Source organism: Lissotriton vulgaris, chromosome 1_2 (assembly GCF_964263255.1).
Source record: "Lissotriton vulgaris chromosome 1_2, aLisVul1.2, whole genome shotgun sequence".
NCBI classification, from domain to species: Eukaryota; Metazoa; Chordata; class Amphibia; order Caudata; family Salamandridae; genus Lissotriton; species Lissotriton vulgaris.
The window spans coordinates 164,972,138-164,984,411 of NC_141686.1; the positions used below are offsets into that span (position 1 = coordinate 164,972,138).

The following is a 12,274-nucleotide window of genomic DNA, read 5'->3' on the forward strand; positions in this document are numbered from 1 at the left end:
AGGGAACTGGAGGAGCGCCTTCGGTCTGTACTTTTGGAAGGGAACTGGAGGAGCGCCCTCGGTCTGTACTTCTGGAAGGCAACTGGAGGAGCTCCTTCGGTCTGCACTTCTGGAAGGGAACTGGAGGTGCGCCCTCGGTCTGCACTTCTGGAAGGGAACTGGAGGTGCTCCCTCAGTGTCCGCTTGTGCAAGGGAAAAGAAGGTTGTCCGATTAGTGCTCCTGGCAGGACCAGATGGGAGCTCCCTCAGTTTGAGGTTGTGCACAGGACTAGAGAGGACGCCTCAGTTTTATATAGTACGAGAGACCTGGAGGTTTTTCCTCAGTCTGTGTTGGCACAAGGGACCTGGAAGGTTCCCTCGGTCTGCTATTGCAAGGGAGCTCGATGTGCTCCTTAAGTCTGTTAGTACAAGGCAACAGAAGGGATTCCCTCAGTCTGCTGGTGCAAGCGGACTGGTGGTGTTCCCTCAGGCTGCACATATGGAAGGGAACTAGAGATGCTTCCTGACTCCAAGCTACTACAATGGAAATTGACGCTGCTCCCTCCCATTGGACGTGTGCAAGGGAACTAGAGGGGATCCCTCAGTCTGTGCTTATGCAAGTGAATTGTGATTGCTATCTCAGTCTAAGCTGCTGCAAGAAGTGACCTGGATGTGCTCCTTAAGTCTACTAGTGCAAGGCAACAGAAGGGATTCCCTTAGTCTGCTGGTGCACTGGGACTGGTGGTGCTCCATAAGTCTGTGCTTGTGCATGGGAACTGGAGGTGCTCCCTCAGGCTGCCCTTATGGAAGGGAACTTGAGGTGCTCCCTCAGTATAAGCTACTGCCAAGAAACTAAGTCTAAACTACTGGAGCCACTCCCCGATCGTCTGTTAAGAAACTGGAGATGCTCCCTCAGTTTGTGCTACCTGAAGGGAAATGGAGGAATTGCCCAGTCTGCACTAGTGCAAGGGAGCTGGAGGAGCTTCCTCAGTCTGCACCAGAAATGTATTGTATTGTATTGTAATAACATTTATATAGCGCTTACTACCCCTGACGAGGAGCTAAAGTGCTTTTTCGGTGACTAGCACGCTACTCCGGGACAAATAGAGGATTAGTACAAGGGAATTGGAGGAGCTCCCTCAGTATGCACAAGTACATGGGAACTGGAGGACCTCCCTCGGGCTACACTAGTGCAAGAGAACTGGAGGAGCTCCCTCAGTCTGCACTGCTGGACGGTAACTGGAGGGGCGCCCTTAGTCTGCACTTCTGGAAGAGAACTGGAGGAGCTCCCTCAGTCTGCACTTCTGGAAGGTAACTGGAGGAGCTCCCTCAGTTTGCACTTCTGGAAGGGAACTGGAAGAGCTCCCTCAATCTGCACAAGTGCAAGGGAACTGGAGAAGCTTCCTCAGTCTGCACTGGTGCAAGGGAACTGGAGGAGCTCTCTCAGTCTGCAATACTGGAAATGAACTAGAGGGGCTACCTTGGTCTGTGCTACTGCAAGGGAACTGGAGGGGCTCCCTCAGTCTGCACTTCTGGAAGGGAACTGGAGGAGCTCGCTCGGTCTGCACTTCTGGAAGGAAACTGGAGGAGCGCCCTCGGTCTGCACTTCTGGAAGGGAACTGGAGGAGCTCCCTCGGTCTGCACTTCTGGAAGGGAACTGGAGAAGCGCCCTCGGTCTGCACTTCTGGAAGGGAACTGGAGGGCGCCCTCGGTCTGCACTTCTGGAAGGGAACTGGAGGAGCTCCCTCGGTCTGAACTTCTGGAAGGGAACTGAAATAGCTCCCCCGGTCTGCACTTCTGGAAGGGAACTGGAGGAGTCTTCACTTCTTGAAGGGAACTGGAGGAGCTCCCTCGGTCTGCACTTCTGTAAGGGAACTGGAGGAGCTCCCTCGGTCTGCACTTCTGGAAAAGAACTGGAGGAGCGCCCTCAGTCTGCACTTCTGGATGGGGAACTGGAGGAGCACCCTCGGTCTGCACTTCTGGAAGGGAACAAGAGGAGCGCCATCACTTTGCACTTCTGGAAGAGAACTGGAGGAGCTCTTTCAGTCTGCGCTTCTGGAAGGGAACTGGAGGAGCTCCCTGAGTCTGCACTTCTGGAAGGGAACTGGAAGAGCGCCCTCAGTTTGCACAAGTGCACTGGAACTTTAGGAGCTCCCAAAGTCTGCACTTCTGGAAGGGAACTGGAGGAGCTCGTATAGTCTGCACTTCTGGAAGGTAACTGTAGGAGCTCCCTTAGTCTGCACTTCTGGAAGGTAACTGGAGGGGCCCCCTCAATGTGCACTTCTGGAAGGTAACTGGAAGAGCTCCCTCGGTCTGCACTTCTGGAAGGGAACTGGAGGAGCACCCTCGGTCTGCACTTCTGGAAGGGAACTGGAGGAGCGCCCTGGTCTGCACTTCTAGAAGGGAACTGGAGGAGCTCCCTCGGTCTGCACTTCTGGAAGGGAACTGGAGGAGCGCCCTGGTCTGCACTTTTGGAAGGGAACTGGAGGAGCGCCTTTGGGGTGTACTTCTGGAAGGGAACTGGAGGAGCTCCTACGGTCTGCACTTCTGGAAGGCAACTGGAGAAGCTCCTACGGTCTGCACTTCTGGAAGGGAACTGGAGGGACTACCTCGGTCTGCACTTCTGGAAGGGAACTGGAGGGGCTCCCTCGGTCTGCACTTCTGGAAGGGAACTGGAGGAGCTCCTTCGGTCTGCACTTCTGGAAGGGAACTGGAGGAGCTCACACCATCCATACAAGGGCAAGAAAAGTAGAGACGGTCACTTAGGGGCAGATTTACTAATATTTGGCGCAATGCAACGCAGCAAGACAACGTGGTGTGCTGCATCAAACGGAGAGGGCAGGAATGCCCATATCTCCCTCTACACTGGTGCACTTGTGGCTGCACAGCGCCAACACAGACACCCTTGCACCATGGTCCAAGAGTGCCTGTGTTACGGGGATGATTGCTTTTGTTCAGGAAGGGGCACATTCCTGCAAAGCCTCTGAGGCTTTTCCCTCTTACTGTGTGTGCTGCTGAATGCAGCACACACAGCAATTGGAAAAAACTAAGAGAAATATATATATATTACTCCTTGATATATCTGCCCTCGCAAGCCGTACCACTAACATGTTGATGTATTCCCAGGTTTACTAGTGATAGTAAATCTGAGAATCTTCCAAACACCAGGGGTGGATGAGTGGGAACTCTCCACCCATGGAACGCCTTCCCAGAGCAGAGCAATGCAAGGCAGCGACATGGACTGCCTTGCGTTACTCCAGATTTACTAAGCTGTGCAGAGCTACGACAGGTGGCTCTGCGCCGCATAAGAAATCTCACATAAGTGCTTGCGCTGGCTTTGCGTCATGCAAGGGCAACACAAGCCCTTGATAAATCTGGCCCTCGGTCTGTACCAGTGCAAGTGAACCAGAGGGTCTACCTCTGTCCAAGCTAATGCAAGGGAACTGGAACTTTCCTCCACATACGTTACCCAAGGGGGCTGAGGTGTGGGAGTAAGCTCACTCAATTTGTACCAGTGAAAGGAAACTGGAGGTTGTCACACAATTTGTAATGATGAAGTGGATCTGACAGGGCTCACCCAATCTGTACAGGTGCAATAGAACAGGAGTGAGCTACACAGTGTGTACCAGTGCACGGGAACTGGAGAATATTACACAATCTGTACCAGTACAGGGAAACTGGAAGGGTTCACACCATCTCCATCAGTGCAGGGAACCTGGCGGGTCTCACATTATGTATACCGGCGCAAGGAAACTGTGTGGGGGTTGCTGGGTCACACAATTCATAGCACAGCAAGAGAACTGGTTGCATAAGGCAAGGGAACTTGGAGTGGGCTTTCTTAACCTGGACCCTTGCCAGGGAACTAAAGGCACTCACACAGCCTGCACTGCAATGGAACTGGAGGATCTCACTCAATTTGTACTAGCACAAGCAATGTGGAGGAGCTCATTCATTCTACATGGTGCTTGAAATGGGAGGGACTCACACAGTCTGTACTAGTGCAAGGGAACTAGAGATATTTAAACTGTTTGTACTGGAGGTGGAGGAGAGGGTCTCCTTCAGTCTGAGCTGTTGCAATGGAACTGAACGTGTCACTGAAATGGAGCTTGAGGACTGCCTTAGCCTAAGGAACTCCAAGGGAACTGGATATGTTCCTTCATTCTGTACTGGTACTATAGGATCTATAAATATCGATTTCAAAAATATAGACTTACAAAAATATCGAGGATAAAATATCGAATACAAAAATATTGAATTCCTATCTACAAACAGGTAAGTACAAAAATATTGAATCAAAAATATCGTTTAAAAAATATAGTTATTCAAAATATCGAATTTTTTTACGTCTTAAAAGTAATTTAAAATTAATGAAATATTAAAATTAATTAACTAAAACATACTTAAAAATACTTAAATAACCTTAAAATTATAAAATAATTAATTTAATTTATAAAAGAAACATACAATTTTATTTTTTAAAACATATATATATTAACATAATAGTAATAAAAAACATACAATATTTTGACCGTAGGATAGCGGGAGGGTAACATTTACTATTACCACTCCTGTGAGTGCAACAGTTGGGAAAGCGTAGGATAGCGTAGGGGTAAAAATTACTTTTCCCACTCCAGTGAGTGCAACAGTAGGGAAAGTGTTGGATAGCGTAGGGGTAAACATTACTATTCCCACTCCAGTGAGTGCAACAGTAGGGAAAGCGTTGGATAGCGTAGGGGTAAAAATTACCATTCCCACTCCAGAGAGTGCAACAGTAGGGAAAGCGTTGGATAGCGTAGGGGTAAAAATTATTATTCCCACTCCAGAGAGTGCAACAGTAGGGAAAGCGTTAGATAGCGAAGGGGTAAAAATTCTATTCCCACTCCAGAAAGTGCAACAGTAGGGAAAGCGTTGGATAGCGGGAGGGTAAAAATTACTATTCCCACTCCAGGGAGTGCAACAGTAGAGAAAGCGTTGGATAGCGTAGGGGTAAAAATTACTATTCCCACTCTAGTGAGCTTAACAGTAGGGAAAGTAAATATTTAATATATTAATAAAAATAAATTAAATATCAATACCAATAAAAAATTATTAAAAGTAGTTACCAATATAAAATAATATAATAATTAATCAATTAAAAATACAAATAAATAATAATTATTAAAATTCATTACCTATTAATACAAATTAATTACCAATTTACAATTAATTGACAATTATAAATTAATTACCAATTAATTCTAAATAAATACGAATAAAAAAAAATATTTAATTAATTACAATCAAGTAACTTCCCACCCAATTCCCCTATAAACCCACAACCCGCTAAGGAAAATAAATTAATAAAATTCAAATAATCATCAATTAATCAATTAATAAAAATGAATTACCAAATAAAAATTAATGAATTACCAATTAAAAGTTAATTAACAATTAATTCAAAATAAATACCAATAAATACATTAAAATATTTAATTAATTACAATTAAATTACTTCCCACCCTATTCCCCTATAAACCCACAACCCGCTACAGAACTAAAACGCAAAATTAAATTAAAAATAATTAATGATTTCTAAAAATTAATATTTTATTTAATATAATTAAATTACTTCCCACCCTATTCCCCTATAAACCCACACACCGCTACAGAATTAAATTACGCAAAAATTAAATAACATAAAATGTATTACTTAAAATAAATTACAAGAAAATATACACTTTTCACACATATACTAACATACAAAACATTTTTAAAAATTCGATATTATTAAAAATTCAATATATTTTAATACCTATATCATATACTTCGATATTTTGACTTTCTATATTTATAAAAATAGATATTAAATTACTTACCTTAAATTCGATATTTTTGTTGACTATATTCTGTCCATTCAATATTTTGTCCATTCTATATTTTGAAGTCGATATTTATGCAAGTCAATATTTTTAACTCGATATTTTTTGTAGTTACCATACCAGTGCAAGACAAACTGTGGGTCTCCCTTAGCCTTTGTTACTAAAGGAAAACGTGATGGTCTTCCTTAGTCTGTGTATCTGCCAAGAAACCGAGGGGTGAAAGGGAACTAGAGGGTGGCTAAATAAGTATGCACTAGTGCAAGGAATATGGTGAACCTTCATCAGTCTGTAACATTCCAAGGAAACATGGGGCAACCTCTGTTTGGAATAGTGTAAGAAAAAAAAGGCTCTCCCAGTCCATGTTAGTGCTAGGGAGCCCATGATATTCCAGTGGAGGCAGCGGCTACACCAGTAGGCACTTCTGCAGAGAGCCTTACGCTCAGCAGACTTGAATCTGGCCTCTATTCCCTGCCACAGAAGAGCCAGAATGGGTGAACACACGTTCCAAGTCCTGGCCCTCATCTTATGGAACTATATGCTGCCTTTGCTAAGAAAGATTCAAATTCGGGGGCGTGATCTGGAAACATGGCCAACAGGACATGAGCTCCCGAGCCACCACCTCCTGTGACCTTCTAGTGACGAACAAGCAACACCGGATCCGCCGACGGCACAGGCTGCAGTAATGGTCTGATGCTGCGGTTGGGCCTAGTTGGAGCTTGGTTGGTGGTTCTTATCCTGCATGGGCCGCCTTGGTGCTAGAGAGGAGTGGCTGTCGCCCCGGATGCTGCCTACCTGTATCGGAAACCATGGGGGTGACAGACTTCTGACAGCCCAGAGAGTGCTGGCTGCAGAGACTGTAGCAGCCATGGCAAGTGGCGGCGGCTGGGGCACGTCCCGGCAGGATCTGGGCCTGTCTCATGGGTTGACGGCTCCTGGCTCGCTTGGCCTACTGCTGATCCCAGTGGATACAGGTCATCTGGGACAGGCTCCTGGGGACCATGAAGACGGCTGGCCCCTGTCGGCTCCTGACACCGGATCGCTTTTCTGCATGGCTGGCTTCTTCTACAAGCAGGCCAAGGATGTTGGCAGGGCCTGCAGCAGACAGTGGTGGATCCTTGGCACAGCCATGGACTGTGTGGTGGCGAACCGTAAGGGTTACAACAACCACGACCTGGAGGGCATATGCCATAAGAGAAACCAAGTGGCCCTGGAGCACATCAGAGAGATACAGATTGGGCCCTCTGATGCAGTGCTGGGATCACAATCTCAGTGAATGCCTGCAGAGATACTTGAGGACCCCACAGAACGTGAGGCACTGTCACTCTCTCTGTCGGGTTATTTTGAGTCAAACTGGGGCTCCACTGATAGTAGATTCAAGGAATGGAAGGCACTTAAAGGAATGCTGAGGGGCGCCTGTATGAGACTGCCCTGTGGGCTCTGTAGACAGCTCCAGGCTGAGCTGGACAAAGAGGAGCAATCGCTTGCTCATGCTTAGACAGTGCACACCTGTAGCACTGCCTCACTAAGGAAAGAGCACAACATACATGGGCGTATCATGGATATGTGGGACCATCTAGACGAATGCACTCTGAAACAACACCAGCAGTGGCTACAATGCAGAGGCAACAAATCTGGGTGCCTTTTAGCTTTGATCTTGCATAGGGGGCCCTCCCCCCGGCCACGAGGAGTCTAGTCACCCTGGACGTCATCAAGGTCACTGCCAGGGCAGACATTGTGGATTTGTTCCGAGTACACCTATAGCGCATGTACACGGCAGCACACAAATCTACTCCCCTTTCTTGGAGAGGTTTCGCATCCCCAAACTTGGGCTAGTGGCATCAGAGGAGACGGATGATCAGTCCAGGCTACAGGAACTTAGAACGGCGCTCAGGATGCTCCCACGACCCGAGACACCAGAGAATGATGGGTTCCTGTCTGAATTTTACCAAGTATTTTTGGCTATGTTAACACAAGGACTCCTAGAAGTCTTTATAGATGCTTCAGAAAAGGCTGTTTTACCACCAACTATGCGGGAAGGTGAGATCTGTATGCTCATGAAACCAGGAGGTGATGCTACTGACCCAACAGCATACATGCCCCTCACAATAATAAACACAAACGTGAAGGTACTTAGCAAGTCCCTGGCCATTCGCTTGTCACCTCATATGTCAAACCTGGTCCATGAAGACCAGTCTGGTTTCATCCCGGGAAGAAGTACCAGTATGAACCTTAGGCGCCTGACTCATCTCCTGCACGAGATCAAAGTGGTACACACCAAACCCCTGCTCCTACACCTAAACATGGAAATGGTCTTAGAAGCCTTGAGGGTATCAGTGGCTTTCTGGAATACATTGCCCCTCTCCCAAATGGGCCGGATGGCCATTGACAAAACAGTACGGCTCCCATGGTGTCTGTATGTGCTGTAGAACTCGCTAAGTCCACTCCTAACCACAACTTTAAAGTAGCTTGACTCCATTCTTATTTCAATCCCAAGGGTGGGTCGGTGCTGCAGGGTTGCCCCGGTGACATTGACCAAAAGATTCAGAGATGGGGGGCCGGAAGTCCCACGGCTAGACCTATATGACTATGCCACACACCTTCAACATGCAGCCAGATGACTAGACCTGGGAGAAACGGTTATTGATTGATAGAGTTGTAGCGGATCGCTTGGCTGAGCAACTGATGGAGGGTGCAGCGACTTCAACAGAACTCCCGTACATAGTGCAACAAACTGCTCTCATCTAGAAGCGATGTGCTCAGACCATCCTGAAGGGGGCCCCATTCCACAGGGAACTGAGGGGTATGGACTCTGAAACAGATCAGCCAGTTAATGGACAGTATGAAATTAAATCAAAAGTAGTATTTATAAAGCGCTGACTGCCACTCTGAGAGGAGCATCCTGGCTCTAGTGTGGAGGTGAGCGGCTTCATAGAGGATCTTTAAATGAGTGAGAGGCAGAGTTCATCTGGAGCTCCGAAAACCCATGTTTTTAGTACATTCCTAAATTGTGTTTCAGATGTATGCATTCTCAGATGCATTGGCAGTAGGTTCCAAGCTCTGGTGCCTAACACAGCCATTGTTTTACCTCCCTTGATTAACATCTAAAACGAGGAGGTCAAAGTAGGTTGGCTGATGATGACCGGAGGGTTCTGGTTGTGATGTAAGGGGTGAATTTTGATACAAGGTATTTTGGCCCTAGATTGAGTGCGGCTCTGACGGTGATAAGGAGAATCTTGAAGAGTATTCTCTTATGTAGAGGTAGCCAATGAAGAGTCTTTAGAGCTGCCGAGGCGGAGGATCTACGTGGCAGTTTCAAAACCAGTCGTGCTGCTGCATGTTGGACTACTTGGAGTCTTTTTAATGTTTGTTTGTTGGATCCTGCCAGAAGGCTCTTGCAGTAGTCGAGTCGCATCAGGATCAAGGCAACTTCTACTGATTTCCTTGCTGCAAGTGGAAGTATATCGAAAAAAGTTTCCAAAGATTTTATGAGATTAAAGCATGTCCCAGCTACCGTCAGTGCGTGGGGTTTGCAGCTGAGGTCTGAGTCAAACTGCACCCCCAGGTGTCTTGCCACTGTCACCGCTTCAGGTGGGGGTGGGGGTGGCGTACCTTCTGGCCACCACTCGGCTGACGAAAAGGAAACCTCTTTCCCTATTGGTAGGATTTCCTTTTTTTCCATGTCGCACTTGAGGTGGTTATCCTTCATCCACTAGAGGACCTTGGTGAATATGTCTTTCCAGGCATGGCAGAAGAGAGGATGAGCCCTGTTGGGGAACTTATACCCCAGGGAGACATTCATCTCTTTTGAGGAGGCACGCCAAGAATTCACATTTGGCCCTGGTCACTTTTTGCACCATGCAGGCCAGGATCACTTGGCCTTTTTACCCCGTGGCCCTCACCCCCTCACAAACTCTTGGATTCTTATTGATCTGCGGCTCAGGACGCCCCCTAATAATACTGCTATACAGAGCTATGCGTGCGGATGCAGCTAAGCAACCACCGCTGGCAGGTATAACGTGGGATTTATACCTCAACACCACACTCACTGATAAGGACTGGGCATGGTTGAGTGAGCTAACACATTCTGTCTCGGGTAATGCCTGATTTAAGTTGATGCACTACAGCTACCTTCACAGGACTTACCTCACTCCTAAGGGCATGCACAGCATGACCTCAACCTGCACAGACAGCTGCCCCCACTGTGGAGCCAGTGGCACCGACTTCCTTCATTTTTCCTGGCATTGCAGCCTGGTACAAGACTTCTGGTGACAGGTGGTCGCTGACATAACCAAGACCACACCAATGCATATAGTCCTTTCTCCCCAGTGCTGCCTCTTAGGCAATGCCAAACTACCAAAAGGTAGGAAAATGTGATATAAAGTATTACAGATGGTGTGGTGTTGCCTAGACATAGGGTTGCCATCACCTGGATGGGACAAAAGGCGCCCGAGATAGTACACTGGCATAAAGATGTATTGGAGTGTACTCTATTGGAGGAAACTCATATGAAACTTAGCAAACGAAACGACTAGTTAAACGATGATCTGTTGGACTGGAGAGAATTGTGTGACACACGCCTAGATCCAGTCGGGTGGCACTTCAACGGACAGTGCCGCCGACAGAGGGGGGTGGGGACACATTGGTAGGAGGCCCCGTCCCGGACAAACTGAAGGGGAGGTGGGGTTCTGCATTGTGAGGATTGTTTTTTGTTTCATGTGGAGCGCCGCAGGGACTCGCTAGTCCAGGAGTCCCTGCGAGGCCTGTCTGACCCGGCCTGTGCACCCTGCTAGCTACGCCCCTGCTGGTCACACGTTCAATAAATTTGGATCTCCTGGGGAGTGCGTGGGAGTGCGCCGGGTGAAGGCCGGGTGAAGGGCGGGACAGTCTACGACAGTCCACGTCTGGACGAGGCTGGGCTGGGCCTCAACCCCTGTCCTTTCGCCCCTAGCATCTTAGACTCTGCCGTTTCCCTTAATATTGGTCTACTCCCGGTAATAAACAGCATTTCTAAACCTAGTTCCCAATCTAGGGGTCTGATATTGGTTTTACTGTTTATTTTAAAATTGTGTTTTTAAGTCATTTCATATTAAATGCTATTCGGATTTATCATCTATCTTATTTCCATTTGGTAATATCTGTGCTGGTTATTTTGTACCTTTCTCCAAGGCAATATGCCCAAGTCAGTCGGCGGGAATTCCCGCCCCATTGTCTCTACACTTGACAACTACTAAGTTAAAGTAGTAGACAAGATTAATAAGGAACGAACACTGTCCCTGGGTCTAGTAAGTGTCCCAGACCCCACGACCCCACTGGTCTCTGCTGAGATCCCTGTCCCTTTACCTACCCCCTTGTTGATCCCCACCATTGATGACAGTTGTGTAACGGGTTCACCGGATTGTACAGCCAGGGAGGGTACCAACGAAATAGAGCCATCACAGGATATCCCTGACGTTGAGGACTCTCACAAGGAATCCGATGCAAACGAGTCCCATAATGACTCTGACGCCCGGGTTCCGTGGCCCCCAAAACTCATAGAGTGTTGAGGTCAGGGAGACATCTAAATAAACCTGTACTGTCTAAAAAGGGGGGGGTCGTAAAAGTAAAAAGAACACTGTCTCTGTATCAAATGGTGGCCCCACTGAGCTAAACTGTCTTCATAATGACGTTAATTCCACCCACCTGATACTAGCTCCGGATCAGCTTGAGCTGCTTATTGGTATGATTGATGCCAAGTTAGGCAAAATTGTTCTTCCACTCTTGGATAAACTCGAGGCTGTCTCTAGGGAAGTGATTAGATTGGGTGTGTTGGTGCAATCCGGCTTGAAGCAAAATAACAGTCCGCAACCAGCTGCCGTGGCTGAAGGCAGGACTAATAAGCCTGTGCCTTCCAACAAAGGCCCATCCTGTGTTGGAGTGGCCTGTACAGGTTCTTGCACTCCTGCACAGTCAAACAGTAGTCCCTTAACAGTTATCGAGCAGCAGGACGCAACTGGCAAACCTAAACTACCGTCTACAGGGGACACTATTAATGTCACTGCAGTAACACCTATATGCTCTAACGATGTCCCTTTGAACCCCCCCCCCACTACCCGTGCCCCGGGGAATCAGTTGAAGATTATCGAAAGGGGGAAGTCTAACAATTGTGGCCTCTCTCAACCGAACCTCCCACCGGACTGCGCACCCTATGTAGCAGTCCTGACCAACGTTACACCAATCAGGGAGGATGGGCTTCACCGCTCTATGGAATCACATGACTCCCTTAAATACAAAACTGTGGCATGGCTCAATCGGGAGTGTGACTTTCCAGTGGCTCTGGCGGACCAAATCTTGACCACTACCAGAACCAACTGGATTGGCACGTCCCCGAAGAACATCTCTGGGGATTGCGTTATTATTAATTTTAGTAACCCACACCTTGCCACAACAGCTCCGATCCG

The 12,274-nt window shown here is 47.5% G+C and overlaps 1 protein-coding gene across 1 annotated transcript in view; it reads right to left on the minus strand.

Moving 5' to 3' along the window:
* Nucleotides 1-12,274, minus strand: part of TMEM178B (transmembrane protein 178B) — a 626,040-nt gene that overhangs the window by 65,089 nt on the left and 548,677 nt on the right. The window lies entirely within an intron of this gene.